Source organism: Balaenoptera ricei, chromosome 15 (genome assembly GCF_028023285.1).
Source record: "Balaenoptera ricei isolate mBalRic1 chromosome 15, mBalRic1.hap2, whole genome shotgun sequence".
Classification (NCBI taxonomy): Eukaryota; Metazoa; Chordata; class Mammalia; order Artiodactyla; family Balaenopteridae; genus Balaenoptera; species Balaenoptera ricei.
This window is the reverse complement of record NC_082653.1, coordinates 45,875,518-45,892,164: the sequence shown is the minus strand read 5'-3', so window position 1 is coordinate 45,892,164 and position 16,647 is coordinate 45,875,518.

The following is a 16,647-nucleotide window of genomic DNA, read 5'->3' as shown; positions in this document are numbered from 1 at the left end:
CAGATGTCTATTAGGTCCAGTTGTTTTATAGTGTTGTTCAAGGCTTCTATTTCCCTATTGATCTGTCTAATTATTATATCTATTATTGAAAATGAAGTATTGAAGTAGCAATTCTCCCCTGACTTCCAATTTCCCTATCTCCTTTCTGTAATCTATTTTTCTCCAAACATTTATTGCCATCTGATAATTAGGTAGTTTACCTTCTTACTGATGATTTTTCCAACAAGATGCCAGCTCCATAATGGCTCTTAGGTCTGTTTAGTTCTTTTCTTCATCTTCACTGGCTAGAAGAGTGCCTGGTACATAGCAGGTATACAATAGACAGGTGATGAATGAACAATGGTTTCTTAAATTTTCACACTACCCTCTGGAGGTTGAACTATAAGACTTTTTAACTATAAATTACTAGAGAAAGGTTAGTATTAGCTAGATAGTATTTAGATCTATTGAAAAGAGCATCTGTGATGAGGATGAATTGTGAACTGCTGCTAGAATAGAAAACAAAACCAACAGAGCATTCCTGGTGCTGCCTGGGGGTCTGAGCCCAAACATCAGGACCCCTGCTCTCTGGACTTTGACACCTCTCTTGTCATTCCCAGAAACATGGGTTTGACGCATTGGTATGTCCTACCAATCACAAATTATACATTTATCTTGTAAGTCTGCCTTCTTGTTGTCACTTAAATACTTGCAGTGCACCCCTCCCCCCTTAAGACGTTGACCTCGATGTCCCCAGCTGGACTCCGTCCCCACCTGCTTCTTTGCTGGCTGGTTCCCACCCACCCTCCACGTCCCAGCTTATACGTTAGTCTTGCAGAAGCCTCTCCAACTGCCCCATCTAACCTGCCCCCTACTTCCTCACTATGTTATCATCATGTGTGTTTTGTTCCTAGCGCACACCTCTAAAACACAATTTGTAGTTACTTCATTTACTTATTGGTTTACATGTTTATTGTCTGTTTTCACAGAGTGGAATGCAAGCTCTGTGAGATCAGAGACACTGTTTCAGTGCCTGGCCATTTGCATTAGCTCAATAACTATTTATTGAATCATTGAATGAACCCAGGCCTTCAGAAATGATTCCTGGTTATACACCAGTGTCACAAAACACTTTGCTTCCTGCAAGTGACTTTTTAAAAATTTTATTGAAGTATAGTTGATTTACAATGTTGTGTTAATTTCTGCTGTACAGCAAAGTGATTCAGTTATTTATATATATATATTCTTTTTCACATTCTTTTCCACTATGGTTTATTATAAGATATTGAATATATTTCCCTGTGCTATACAATAGGACCTAGTTGTTTATCCATACTATATATAATACTTTGCATTTGCTAATCCCAAACTTCCAATCCTTCCCTCCCCACACTCCTTTGCAATCACAAGTCTGTTCTCTATGTCTGTGAGTCTGTTTCGAAGATATGTTCAGTTGTGTCATATTTTAGATTCCACATATAAGTGATATCGTATGGCATTTGTCTTTCTCTTTCTGACTTACTTCACTTAGTATAATAATCTCTAGGTCCATCCATGTTGCTGCAAATGGCATTGTTTCACTCTTTTTTATGGCTGAGTAATATTCCATTGTGTATATATGCCACATCTTCTTTATCCATTTATCTGTGAATGGACACTTAGGTTGCTTCCATGTCTTAGCTATTGTAAATAGTGCTGCTATGAACACAGAGGTGCATGTATCTTTTTTAATTAGAGTTTTGTCTGGATATAAGCCCAGGAGTGGGATTGCTGGATCAGATGGTAGCTCTATTTTTAGTTTTTTGAGGAGCTTCCATACTGTTCTCCGTAGTGTCTGCACCAATCTACATTCCCACCAACAGTGTAGGAGGGTTCCCTTTTCTCCACACCCCCTCCAGTATTTGTTATTTGTAGACTTTTTAATGATGTCCATTCTGACTGGTGTGAGGTGTAGTTTTTATTTGCAATTCTGTAATAATTAGTGATGATGAGCATCTTTTCATGTGCCTATTGGCTATCTATGTGTCTTCTTTGGAGAAATGTCTATTTAGGTCTTCGGCCCATTTTTTAATTGGGTTTTTTGTTTGTTTGTTATTGAGTTGTATGAGTTGTTTGTATATTTTGGAAATTAAGCCCTTGTCAGTCACATCATTTGCAAATATTTTCTCCCATTCTGTAGGCTGTCTTTTCATATTGTTTATGGCTTCCTTTGCTGGGCAAAAGCTTGTAAGTTTGATTAGCTGCAAGTGATTATGAATGTTGACATCTATGCTCAGAATATGGAGGAATTGTGGTGTCTCTGTATATTTTTATTAATATTTCTCCTTATTATAGAGATTGTATTCTAGATGTAAAAACAAAACAAAGCTGCAGAAATGTATAAAATATAAAAAAAATCCTATAACACTATCCTCTAAAAATAACTGTTTATTGGTAATCCTTCCAGATTAAAAATGAGATCATCTTATGTAAACAAATTGAATCTTGTTTTTTTAATTGAATATTGAACATGTTTTCATGTTGATATTTTGTGACAGACTTCATTCTTTCCAATAAAATTTTATTGTGTGGAATTTACTGTAATTTCCTTAAACAATTTAAGAATCCTCAACTCTTCAGTGTCTTTTCCAACACAGTCATCTGATCTGTGTGTCTTTGCTAGACTATGTCGAACTATCAGTGGAAACACGTTTTAAGAGAAGGACCAAGAACAAAAGTCACAACTCGGGTAAAGCTCCCTCCATCCTCCCATTTCCCTGGAGCAGAGGCAGCAGAGAGCAAGGGCATCTCAGATGTATGAGACATGTCAGGAAGACATGATTCATTTAACCACGTGCCTGGTTAAATTATGAAACTTGTACTGGTTCTCTGGGCCTTTCTTTCTTTCTTTCTTTTTAAATTTTAATTTAATTTAATTGTATTTATTTATTTGTGGCGGAGTTGGGTCTTTGTTGCTGGGTGCAGGCTTTCTCTAGTTGCAGCAAGCGGGGGCTACTCTTCGTTGTGGTGCATGGGCTTCTCATTGTGGGGGCTTCTCTTGTTGCAGAGCATGGGCTCTAGGCATGCGGGCTTCAGGAGTTGTGGCACTCGGGCTCAGTAGTTGTGGCTCGCAGGCTCTAGAGCGCAGGCTCAGTAGTTGCGGCACACAGGCTTAGTTGTTCCACAGCATGTGGGATCTTCCCGGACCAGGGATCAAACTCGTGTCCCCTGCAGTGGCAGGCGGATTCTTAACCACTGCACCACCAGGGAAGCCCTGGGCCTTTCTTTTGATGCTAGAGATTTATATCAACGTTTCCCAAACCCTTCGTAAGACAGCTTGTGGAAGAGATGGAAATCTGAAGTAGCTGTTCAGAGGTTTTCTGTGAAGTTTCTGCAGTTTCCCTAGTGAGGTGGTTAAGAGTATGGACCCTGGCATCATTTTTTCTGGGTTGTTCTGCTACTTTCTGACTATGTGGCCCTGGAGGGCCAATGTGTACTCAAGTCTGAGAAGCAAAAACATGGATGTTTTTATTGGATCAAAATTCTTCAGTTTTAATTCAAACTATTTGGGTGTTTCAGAGACACAATCTCCCCTTTTTCAGAGACAATGCAGTCATTCTTTTAAATAAGGCTTAATGTTGGTACAAGCAAGGAAATTAAAGTTGGTGCAGGGCCAGAAGCTCCCATATTTATACATAGCAATCTGATCTCCTGGTGTCCAGGAGAGCAGGCATAATTTCAAGTCTGATTTTAAAATTTCACCTGTTTCCAAGATTGTAAAATAGTTGGGAGGTTGTTACTGAGTAAATAACTCATTTTACATAGAATATCTGGCCAGTGAAACCTTATTTAACAAATACCTTTAAGGCAACATTTCTCCAACCTGGTGTCAAAGAACAGGAGTAGTGTGAGATGTTCAGTAAAAAACGATTTTCCCGCTCAGAAAAGTTTCTGCAGCATTGAATTCTCAGGGTTCACCTTGAGATTCTCAGTGAGCTTTAGTATATCTCTCTCTGAAGAATTGTGCAGAAAAACGAGGAAAATAGTGTCTGGGCCTGGGTTCCTTGAGAAACAGACCAAGAAATAAGGTTTCACTTGCAAGTGGTGGTTTGGGGGCAATGCCAGAAAGCTGTTTGGGAGCCGGGAGGGAGACAAGAAAGGGAGGAGCCACAGAGCGCTGTGATTGACAGGCTCCTGCAGAGGGGACCAGGCTGGCTGGAGACCTCCAGGGAAGGTGCAGGTGACCTCAGCGGGGGAAGAAGGCATGCTGGTTAGCCCCCCGTCCAGTCCGTCACTGCCCGTGATCCTCCTGTGCTGTCACCCCCTAGCTTTTCTGACCTGGGCTGCATAAGCCGAGGGAACACCCGAGGCACTGAGCTACGTGCCCTGCAGAGGAGGCCGTGACGTGCACTAGGCAAACAGGTGCTGTGTGGTTGCAAGGTCGGGGGGCACCCCATTCTCCCTTACACTCAGGATTTCTCCAATTTCACCATACAGTGTCTTTCCCTCTCTCTCCCTTGGGCATCTTTCTTCCCTCTTTTCATAACAGCTACTAACATCATATTGAACCAATGGTTTGTGGAATACTCTTGGGGATTTTTAGTTTTAGGTTATCATTTTCCACCCTTTCTTGTCTCTCCAGATCTGTAGCATAACCAGGAAATGGGGGGGGTCCACAAGATTTGCTTTTATTAAAGAATATCTGGGCTTCCCTGGTGGCGCAGTGGTTGGGAATCTGCCTGCTAATGCAGGGCACACGGGTTCGAGCCCTGGTCCAGGAAGATCCCACATGCCCCGGAGTAACTAAGCCCGTGCGCCACAACTACTGAAGCCCGCGCGCCTAGAGCCTGTGCTCCGCAGTAAGAGAAGCCACCGCAATGAGAAGCCCATGCACAGCAATGAAGAGCAACCCCCGCTCACCGTAACTAGAGAAAGCCTGCGCGCAGCAACGAAGACCTAATGCAGCCAAAAATAATTTTTAAAAAAAAAGTTGGTGATATAAGTTTTTTTATTAAAAAAAAAAAAAAAAAAAGTATCTGATGGGCAAGCAATGCCCAGGTTGACATGCTTTCCTTAGAGGGAATTCCATGATTGTTCAGTGGTTAGGACTCCGTGCTCTCACTGTCAAGGGCCTGGGTTCCATCCCTGTTCAGGGAACTAAGATCCTGCATGCCGCGCGGTGCAGCCAAAAAGAAAAAAAAAAAAAAAAAAAAAATGCTTTCCCTAGGAAATGTCTCAGGCCGTTGCCTGTTCCAGTTACTGTGGCTGTGTAACAAGCCATTCCACTAAGTTGTGTAATTTTGTGGCTTAAAAAGTGAAATAGATTAAGCTCCCAGAGCCTGTGGGTCAGAGATTCAGACAGGGCACCGTGGACACGGCTCGCCTGCTCTGTGATGTTGGGGCTGTAGGTGGAAGGTGGAAGGAGCCCCACTCACATGGGGAGCTGGCATGACGGGGGTGGGGGGTGCTCCTGCACATGCCCAGCCCCCGGGGCTCCTCCAGCGCAGCGGCCTCAAAGCAGGCAGCCTTCTTACACGGGGGCTCAGGGCTCCCCTGGTGCAGGTCCCAAGAAGAAGAGCCAGATGGAATCGTGTCACCTGGTATGACCTTGCCTCAGATGCCGTGCACGATCAATTCTACCACATTTCCTGTTGAGGAGGTTTCACAGGTGTGCCTGGTGTAGAGGGAGGACACACAGCCCCACGGAGAAGAGCAGCGTGGAGAGGGGACAGGAAAGGGTGCAGCCCACGCCGGCCAGGAGTCCCGGCTGCTGGCGAGGCGGACTTCTCCGGTGTTTCTGGAAATGTCCCCTTGTCCACATCCTTGTGCCACGTTGCATTCTGTGCAACACAAGAGGAGACATTCCTCCCCTGCTCCCGGAGACCGGAGGTGCCTCCCGCACCTGGTGTGATGCTGTTCACAGCAGGTGCTAGGGTATGTGTTTTGAATGAGTGAGTACATTGCCTCTCACTCGATTTTAACGTCACTTATGAGGAGGGAGAGGAAGGAGAAGCAGCAGAAACTTCCAGCTTCGTGGATGCCATCAGCTTTCCCTCGATGTCCCTCACCCCTCGTGTCACCCATGGGGCAGGTGCTGTCCTTACCGCCATTTGATGGGTGAGGGAACTGGTGGCCAGAGGGTCTGAACGCCACGGCCAACAGCACACAGGTGGCGAGAGGGACGGGAAGGCAGGTTTTCCTGGCAGAGGGTCCAAGCTTTTGCATCCCTGGCCCTTCTTCCCTTGGAAGGATGGGGAAGCAGAGCCCCGTAGAGTTTTATTTCAAACCCCAGCCCTCTGATCTCCTCCAACGAGTGGTCCAGAGACGGCGGAGAGGCTGGGTCACCCTCCTCCGTGGCCCTCCGCGCAGGGATGACTCCTCCGGCCCTGTGCACCAGCTCCCGCTTCCCTCTGCATGCCACGTGGTGCGGAGTCTTCGCCCTTCAACTTAATGTGCGGGAACTCAGCTTTGTTTTCACGTTCTGCTCAGGCAACAAATTCATTTCCCCGTAGCTGAAGCGATTTGCCCTGCCAAGCTATCTTAGTGCCCCTGGGACACGGGGAAAGTGCCCCCCCTTCAGCGCGTGTGGGTCACAGCCTGGGAACAGCTGTTGTGAGTGCCCCTCGACCTGACCTGCTTCAGCTGAAGACCTCATCTGTCCCTTCAATGAACTGCTACTATTTTAAGATTGAAAGAGTTTTACGAGATTTAAGAAGCTGATAGTTTTAGACTGAGTAAGATTGAGCACGAAGAATTCAATTGAACATTTTCAAGAGAATCCTTACACGAGGCCCGTGAATTCTGAGACAAGGCAGCCACAGATTCCAGCGGAACTGATCTGCACGAAACTCCCTCTGAAAGCTCCTCTCTGGTGAGCTCTGGAAAATATTTGCTGCCCACAACCCGGGGGGACGGCAAACATCCCCGCCAGGACTGGGGTTGGGCGCCACGGGCTGGCACAGCTGCAGCCATGCGGGTTGGCCCCGGCCTGCAGCCTGTCACAGGGTGTTTACCTGAGGATGAATTTCGAGGCCATAGGGCCCGACTGTGTCTCGAGGTCAGAGGAAAATGTGCACAGCTATTTTAAAGCTGGGGGCTGGTCATCTTGTCCACAGCCTGCCACTCACAAGGACAAACGGGCTCACCTAGGGAGGGGACACTGTCCAAACAAGCCCCGTGACACTTCAGGGGCTGCCTTCAGACTGAAAAGAAAGAGGGACAAAGGGTCACCCATGCGCCTGTGGAGTGGGGCACACACAACCCCGGCGGGGCTGGGGGGGCCGGCACATCCCTGTCCGGGGGCAGGGCGTTGGGGGGACTTGAGAGAGAGCCTGATGGGGACCCCAGGGGCACACCCACGTCTACAGCACATGTGCGCACAGATGCAGACGTGTGTGTGCTCACATTCATACACACGCACAGATGGACACGCAGTCACATCCATCATACACCTACACGCACACACGTGCACACAAATGTGAACGCACGCACACAGGCATGCACGCAGATACACACACTGGCACACACAACTCGCAGGCAACTCACCAGCACACACACACGCTCACTATCAGCTCTCCTGCTCATGAACATACACCCACACTCACCCATACACACCTGTACACCCACACAGACACCTGTACATGCACGTCTTCACACGCAGTGCACACACACACAGGCACACTCACACACTACCCCTCACACTTGAACACTCGAGCACAGGGTCTCAGGGTCTCTGAGCCTTCTCAGAAGGTTTGGCATCTCCGGCCGTGGACGCCTCCTGGAGCCCAGGTGGCCTGGCGGTCCATGCTCCCTTGGACGCTGAGTGGAGTTTGGGTGGAAGCAGGTTTCTGCTCTCCCTCCTCCAACCTCCGCGTGGAGGACGGAGACTTCTGCGGTGTCTCTGAGGCTGCCTGGGAGCTGCGGGCGGATTCTCCTTGGTCGGTTGAACCTTCATGCCCAGGTTCACAGACTCCAGAAGTTCATGAGCAATTTGCCTTTTCCTGTTTGATTACCTGTATTTTGCCAGCTGAAGTTTGTCCTGTGCAAACCGGCCCACTCTCAGCATCCTTCCCTCCTTCCCAGGTGCTCTGCCATGATGGAGGATAGAGTCACCTGCTTGTCTCTAACCTCCAGTTGTCTTGAAAAAGGCAAGCCTAGCAAATACGCACAAGACTCACCACAGGGAGCTTCGGATACAGATGGTGAGTCCGGACCCTTTTCCTGTATTATCTGGAAAACAATGTACTTTTGGACATTTAGATTATTGGTACTGCACAGAATATTACAATAATTTTCGTTAAAATTAAAAAGTATTAACACTTCTTTTTCAACCAATCAAATCATTTTAATGTTCCCATAAATCCTTTCAGGTCTTATTCATATGATCAAATAATAAAGTAACTGGAGTTTTTTTAAACAATCCACTTCAAGTTCTTCTCTGAATCCCTGGGTCCTAACCCTCATTCTCCAGAATAATCAGACACCCTTCGAAGTAGATATTGATGCCTTTGGAGCAGGCAGTAAAACTGAAGAAATTGGAAGGAAGGACCACACAAGATTCAGTCTTTTTGTGTGATAAAATACATGCTGCATAATCTTAGTCATTTTTAAGTGTATAGTTTAGCGGTACTAGGAATATTCACATTATTGTGCAACCATCACCACCATCTGTTGCTGGAAACTTTTCCTGTTGTAAAACTGAAACTCTGTCCCCATTAAATGCTAACTCCCCATTCATCCCTCCCCCAGCTCCTGGCAACCATGATTTTACTTTCTGTCTCCGTGAATTTGACTATTCTAGATACTTCTGTACCTGGCATAGTATGTATATATTCTTCTGTGACTGACCTATTTCAATAGGCATAATGTCTTCAAGGTTCATCCATGCGGTAACATGAATCAGAATTTCTTCACCTTTTGGCTGCTGTCAACACTGGGGTTCGTAGTCTTTTTAAGAGACCTAATAACTCTAGATTTCTTGTTAAATTGCCCCTCACTTGGCTGTTCAGAGTCTTAGTTTCTGTACCTGTAAAGTGACTTGACCAAGGCCACACAGAAGCGGGGCCATAAACCAGAACTGACACCAAGTTCTGTCTGTGGCTCAGAGAGCAGTTCAGAGCAGCCCCAGCAGGACCCAGGGCCACAAGGGGTTTATTTCAGGAGCCCCTTAGCCCTCAGCCACGCTCAGCAGGGCAGCCCTGGGTCTTCAGTGGATTTGTCAGGCAGGTTGCCAGAAAGAGACAGATCCCCGGGGGGCCCGTTCTTAGTGGGTCATCAGGTACCAGTCGGTGTGAATTGGGTGAAAGTGGAATTTCTCCAGCTGGAGTCCTTCAGTGCGCGAGCGCACACACACACACACACGCACACACACATCAACACCTGAGAGGCCAGTTCTTCCTAGTAGAGGCAACAAGGACCCCAAAAGAGAGAGCGCAGCCCCAGAGGTGGGCGAGGCCCCGTGGCTGGCAAAACTTGAGAGCCAGGAACTTCACGGCCACAGGGGTTATTGAATGAAGAGCTTCCAAAATGCAAGTCCATCATAATCAGGAATGTGTATTTCCTATTTTGCCGTGTTGATGGTTCTAATTTCACATATGGATATTGTATTTGGAAAAAGAAGCATTGTTTATTTCTTAAGGCATTACATTAGGGGAAAAATGCATTTAGAAAATGTAAACATACATGCAAAAATCGATACCTGTTTTATTCTCCTCCCACAAAGGGCAACATAAAATAAAAAAAATTAATCTTGGGGGAAAATACAGAGAGAAAAACTCACACCCCCTCCTGTGTGTCCTTCCTGTCTGGCCACCACGCCTTTCTAAAGTCTTTCTTAAAAGACTCTTGTTTTTTTTTTTTTTTTTTTTTACTTCCAAGACCCTTTTTTAAAAACTTTTTAAAAATTTTATAGGGGTAGAGTTGATTTACAATGTTGTGATAGTTTCAGGTGTACAGCAAAGTGAGTCAGTTATACATATACATATATCCACTTTTTTTAAAGATTCTTTTCCCATACAGGTTATTACAAGAGTATTGAGTAGAGTTCCCTGTGCTATACAGTAGGTCCTTATTAGTTATCTCTTTTGTATATAGTAGTGTGTATGTGTCTGTCCCAATCTTCCAATTTATCCCTCCCTCCACCTTAGCCCCTGGTAATCCTAAGTTTATTTTCTACATCTATAACTCTTATTTCTGTTAAAAAAAAAAAAAGACCCTTGGAGGAGAGAGAAGGAGAGGGAGAACTTCTTACTCTCCTAGGAAACGGGAAGGTAGGATGCTGGGTCCCCACAGCAGAAGCGACTGGTGCTTCCTCCCCAGCCTCGGGCGCCCCTCCCCCTTCACCAGCAGTCAGCTGGGAGAGAGAACCATCTAGGTGGGTTTGTAAACAGCAGATCTTCCGAGAGGGAGGCCTTTCATCTCTGCCCTAGAAATCCTCCCATCAGAGGATTATCACAGTTAACGCATGTCTGGCCCCCTTCTCAGCAATTCTGATATAATTGTTTGGGGATGGGGGCTGGACACAGGAGTTTTGATAAAGCTCCCCCTGTGATTTTAATGCGCAGCCTGTATTAAGACCCATTTTCTTTAGGTGAGGGGAAACCCAGGCCTCCCACGGGGGAGGGTTCCCCGCACCAGCGAGGTGGGGCAGGAGGGTCCTTGTCCACATTCTGTAAGCTCAGCTGTCCTCCACCTCCCAGGGGAATCAGGACTCAGAACCAGACTGACTCTTGCCCCCAGTGGACAAGATCTCAGGAAGGGAAACGAACCTATTTCCTGTGGAAGCAAAACCTATATATGCTGGTGACCAACAAATAATCTTAAATTCTCCTAATTTTTTTAAAGAAATGAGTAACAGTGACGGCCGTGAACCTCCCACCTCGTGTACCTGCATTAGCACCCCCCTCCGGCTGAAAGGTCTCTCCACCCTCCCACCCGCAGCTGTTCCTGGCTGAAGTGCCAGCAGCGCACGAGGGGCCCACGTGCTGTTAGCTGAGCGTGGGGGGGATTTTGCAGCTCGGCTCCCCCTGGCTAATGAACCCCCTTGGTCCTCTCCCACCTACAAGACTGGGTGCTTGCTCTGGGGTTTATCCTCATCTAGGGGGATGAGAAAGGAGGGGACTAGTTATTCTAACTAGAAAGGTCCTTTCTTCCCTTACATCACTCTGAAGGGTCACATTTGGTACCTGGACCTGGACAGCTGGAGACAATTACAAAACGAGTGAAAACCAGCTCAGATGAGGAAGGACAGAGATGGAGGGATGCTCATTCCTAGTTGGGCCTTCTCAGTGCTCACCGGCTTAGAACCACATCTGAAAACGATAGCAAAGTATAGAAGGAATTTGTAAAGATAAGAGGATGCACTGCAAAAGGAGAATCGGGTGATCCCTTCCAGAACTTTCCAGCTAGCTCTTCGGAAAGCCACTCAAGGACTAATTAGAGCAAGTAAAATAACAAGAGTAATAGACGGCTATGTTTGCTAATGCCTACCATTGCCAGGGACTGTGCTTTATCTTCGTTATCTGATTTAAGAGTTCCATAAATATAGCAAGACAAAGCAATATTGTCCCCACTTTACAGATGAGGAAGCTGAGGCTCAGAGAGGCTGATTCATTTGCCCATGGTCACGCAGTCACTAAATGCAAGCCGTGGATTCCAACCCAAGCCTGTTTGATTTGAGGCTGTATGACCTCCAGTGTCAACCATCATTTCTTCATCAAAATACCTCCTATTTGGCATCCTCACTGCTGCCCTCCCCGCTACTCTTACTAGCGGTACCTGGGTTACAATTCATTTTGCACAGCAGTGTAGGGTGCAGTGTTACCAGAACAGTCTGCTATTCAATACCCTTCTCTGTATCTATGGGATGAAGTCCTGGGTGTATCACCCTCAAGCCTGGTACAATAATTCTCCAGGGAAACGGCTTAAGCAGGTACACATTCCTGACCCTGGCCTTTCTCTCCTGGGCTCCCTCCTGAAACCCTCCCTCCTTGTTACTTATTGAGTGCCGGCCTGTCCTTCAAGGGGCCGTGTGGGGTCACGACAATGACGGACTCTGGAGTGAGCCAGACCCTGGGCCATTCATTAGCTCCGCAGTGGGGCTATGGGGTCATGAATGCCAGACAGAAAACACAAAGGGCCAGAAGATGCTTGATATTCAATAAATCAGCATTTTGAAAATTGAGTCACATCCAAGGAGTGAGTCGGGGCCAGAACTTTTCTATGTTGACTTGGACTCCGTCCTTCCAAGCTCCCTTTCTTGTCCGAGTTGAAGTGTTCTTCTTTTGCTTCCCATCCCCCCAACACTTGCTCTGAAATTCCTGGTTCCTTCCAGCTGAGATCTCACTGTAGAGTATTCCCTTCTCCTCCAAATGCTTCAACTTTGCAGAAAATGAACTGTAAATTCTTGAAGACAGCTTCCTAGTGGGTTTTACGCTTTTTGGGACATTGTGCTAGGTACACAGCGGGTTAGTAAGAACATTCTGGCCACTGAATCATCGAAACAGTTATTTTTGGGCTCTGTTGGAACAAGAGAAACCCCAGAAGGTGACTGAGGGCAGCTCAGATGCTTGGTGCTAACGCAGCACACCTGGACCTGCAGGATCTTCCACACCAAGGGTGAAAACCCACCAGATGCACACACCACACCCCGGCCTCAAAGCAGGGCCGTTCGCCTTGCTGCCTTTCATACCCAGGAACAACTTGATTAATACAGATGATACGATACATCAAAGTAGTAATTTTCCAGCCTGTGGGGAAGAAGAGCTCCGGGGAGAAGCAGAGCAGAGCTTCTTGGGAAGCTCTTATTCCCAAGAGCCTAAAAATCATACCAAGTGTGGCCTGTGGGCTGAGTGACACTATGCTTCCTCACCAAGATGTACTTCACTGAATTTAGGATGCCACGGGTTGTAAACGCATCAGTGTTTATGTGCACTAGAAAATAAACACTGACATTAAATTATCAACACAATGGCTAAGACTTCCTCAATGGTCAAGAACATGACACTATTATAAACAATAAAGTCTAACACAAAAAGCATGCTTTAAAATTGATAAAATATTTTATGCACTATTTTTCGAGTTATAGTAGACATCTCCTTAAGGCAGATTTAGTAAAGTTCAAATTTATTTTAAAATGTTAACTGAACTCATGGTGACATTTTCCATTTTTCAATGGGCTGCAAAAAATACACCTACAAAACACTTTTAAGTGTTTTGAACTTAAAAGAGACCTTCATTTTCAACAATGTTGAAACTGTCTAGGGGTTCCTGTGAAAAATCATTATCTCTCAGGGAGCAGATCAAGATTCGGAGGATGGTCCCAGAGGGGCTGCTAATTAGAGGCAATCAGTAAGGGATCAGGTCTTTCAGGAAGTGTGGGTGTGTCACTCTGATCTCGTTAGGCTCCAAAGTGAATACACTGTAATTTCTGCCAAAATCATAGAACTGCTACAAACTATATTAAGAAATGTTACCCCTGGGGAGTGAAGAACACAATACATTGCTGTCAGAGATCAAAGTATTTCCTGAAACATGCATCCATGATCATATTTTAATCTCACGAGTCTGACCAGAAAATCCACTTGGGAGACTTCTGCTTCGTGACTACTTGTGTGCTGATGGACATTCAGAGAGGGTTTTGCACACACAGCCTGGACGTGAAGCCCACCCGGAAGACTGGGAGTCACACGGGCACCTTTGGGAAGCCGTGCGAAATTCTTACCGACCATGACTTGTGTTTTCACAGCTTAGTTTTTGAGGCCTGAAGGGCTGAGTCTCAAATACTGAAAAATCGATTGACATCGAAAGATCAAAGCATGAAGTAGCTGCAAGGGGACACAGCAGCAGTGACGCGATCATTTGAAAACACCAGCTTCAGAGAATGTGATGGGATTTTGTGGACGTCTTGGCATCAGAGACTTAGCCATGCTTAAGACCATGGCTCCTGAGTCTGCATTCTGGTTCCTCAAAGGCAATGGTGGGCCCCTCGTCTGCCTGTGTCACCTCTACACTTAGGCCACTGCCCTGCAGAGGGACCCCCTTCTCCCTTAGCCGGACAGTCTCACGGGGTGTGGACCCCAGATGCATCCTCATCTTCAGAATATCTTCCTGACTTTTTCCACAAATCGGGGTCTCAGAACCCAAAGGTCAGCTGTGCGGTCTGTGTGACCAGATTCGTCTCCTGGTGTCTGCTCTGGGCTGGAAAGGACAAGAGGCCCGGGGAGAAGCAGCAGCTAGGACTGCCCTTCTGTTAACAATTCAATGACTTGGAGGCCAGAGGAACAGATCATTCTATCTCTGCTTTTCTTTTCAGTTCGAACCAGCTGTTTCCATGGACTGTTTCTCTGGAGGCTTTAATGGGCCCCATTAGACTCACATCCACCCCCTTTTCATCCTAACGCCCCAGAACAATTAGAAATTAGACTCAAGTCTCCTGACATCCAGGGACATTCGATTTTTCCTAAGTTTGCTGGAAAGATCATTTTACCCAAATTTTGGGGAAACTTGCCAGAAAGACAAGTGATAAAACAATGAATGGTCTCTTTGAACTGAAATTCTTGAAGGCAAAGCATTATTGAGGCCAGATACAAATGCACCCTGGGGTCCTTTTGGCTGCAAGTCGTCAGGCCCAGCAGACATGGTGGTCTGTCTGCCCAGGACCAGCGCTCAGAGGGCTGTTCCTCAGCATCCAGGGGGAGTGGACCACCTAAAACTAAGGCCAAATGCTACACCTATTGTCTGAAGTTTGTGGAGTCCCTGCTACAAATAGAGCCAGCGCTAGTCACCTGGTGCTGACAACGAGTACTAAATAACAGGAGTCAGAACCAACCCACCTGGCTTCTCAGAGCATAGGGCATAGGCCCGCCCAGACCCTGCCCACAGCCCTGCCTGCCTCCTCTGCCCCTGCACAGGGCACTCCGTGTACAACACCCACATGTACTGGGGGTAACACCCTCACGTCCTATCTGGCTTCTGTCTTTTTCCCATTTTGATGCATAAAATGCAGCTGGCCTTTGGTGTCTATGATTTTGTTCTGTTTGACGTAATCTGGGCTGAGTCTCCTAGTTTCTTCTCTGGAGTTGATCACTTCTAGACTGGTTCTGAAAAGGCCAAGCTCTCCTGTCCTGTCATCTGCAGTTACAGAGGAATTGAGCTCCGTGCAAAGGACCTGCAGAGGCAGACAGGCCAGGACGTCCAACATGCACCTCCCGGGGCTCCTTGGGAAAGAGAGTCTTTGTTTTCTGTGGAAACAGTCACTGGCTGTGAGCTGCCCCTGGCTTTGCTGCTCAGGGCAGACCTCGAATTTGTACTGTTTGGAGGAACCAGCACGACACACGAGCCAATCCTGGGCCAACAGCAATTCCTTTCCCCGGGGCCAGACCGGGCTGGCTGGCCTTGGCTTTTCTGGGCACTGGCCAGCACTACCCACAGCCAGGCCAGCCCCAGCGGGTCCCAGAGGCCCCGGGGTCCCCATATCATCACCTCATCAGCTCCCTGGGGTCTCAGACAAACACTGCCTTCCTAGCCAAGGAAATAATGTGCCCCTTGTGATGCAAAGCCCCCTGGGGGGACCGTGAGGAGCTTCCTGACCCCACTATGAGCGCAGCTGTCCGCGGTTCCTCCCGCAAAGCAGCAGGACGGTGGGCCCGGCTGGGCTCAGGTGGGCAAACAGTGGTTCAGAAGGGAGAGCCCAGGGCGGGATGTGTATTCCCACCCCCCAGCCCCCCAGGAAGGTGCAGGCTCCGCGTGGCATAGAGATGCAGATTTCCTCTCCGCTTCCGGTGTCAGAGCCAGACCTGGTCGGAAGCTTTTCAGGGCGTCACACCTGGGACCGCTCCTTCCAGAAGGAGAGATTGCATTGACTTTTCAGGGATGTTGGCTGAACCCTGGCTCTGAGTGTCTTCAAGGAAAGCATCTTTTGGGGGGAGGGGGCTGGGACTTTTGTGCCCACACCCCCCTCCCCGCCCCCCAGGACCACTCCTCCTGACATTCAAGGGCGCCTCTAATTTCCTTAGTGACCAATTCGTGTTTGAAGATTCCGGCCTCTGCCCCTCCTCCCCTTCACTACAGACATTTCTTAAAAACAAAACAGAAGAGAACCTCTTCAACCTCGCGTCGCTGTGATTGGCAAGATCCTGCTGTAGCTCCCCATTATCTGAGAATCAAAGTGAAGCTGATTCTCTGGGCAACACCCTGCCGCCCGCAGGTACCCCCCCCCCCACCCCCGAACCAGACATCGCTGTTTCAGGGAAGTTCCCCGCTGTCTCCTCACCAGCTTAACACAGGCTCGCTCCACGAGAACAGGACCAGGCCCGGCTGGCCTGCTGGTCCCGTTGTGCACCTGGGCACTGCATCCCTTAGATTTGAATCCTGCTCTGTCCCTGGCACATCTTTTTAAGACTCTCGACAGGAATTTTTCTGCTGCCAGGCCCACCCACATCCTCCTTGTCGACACCAATGCCCCCGACCCCTGATTTCCACTCCCAAATAGCCACATCTGAGGCATTCTTCAAAGCTGTATTTGTCTCACTTTCTCCTTGCAGACTTTTCTAATAACTGGAGCCTGTGGTTTTTCTTTTCATTTTCCTACACCCCGCCGCTTGTTATCATGTTCTGCAAATTAGCATCCGAACATCTGTTTTATTTTTCAATCCTTTGTAACAAACGAGTTTGTCCTGTCTTATATCCTGG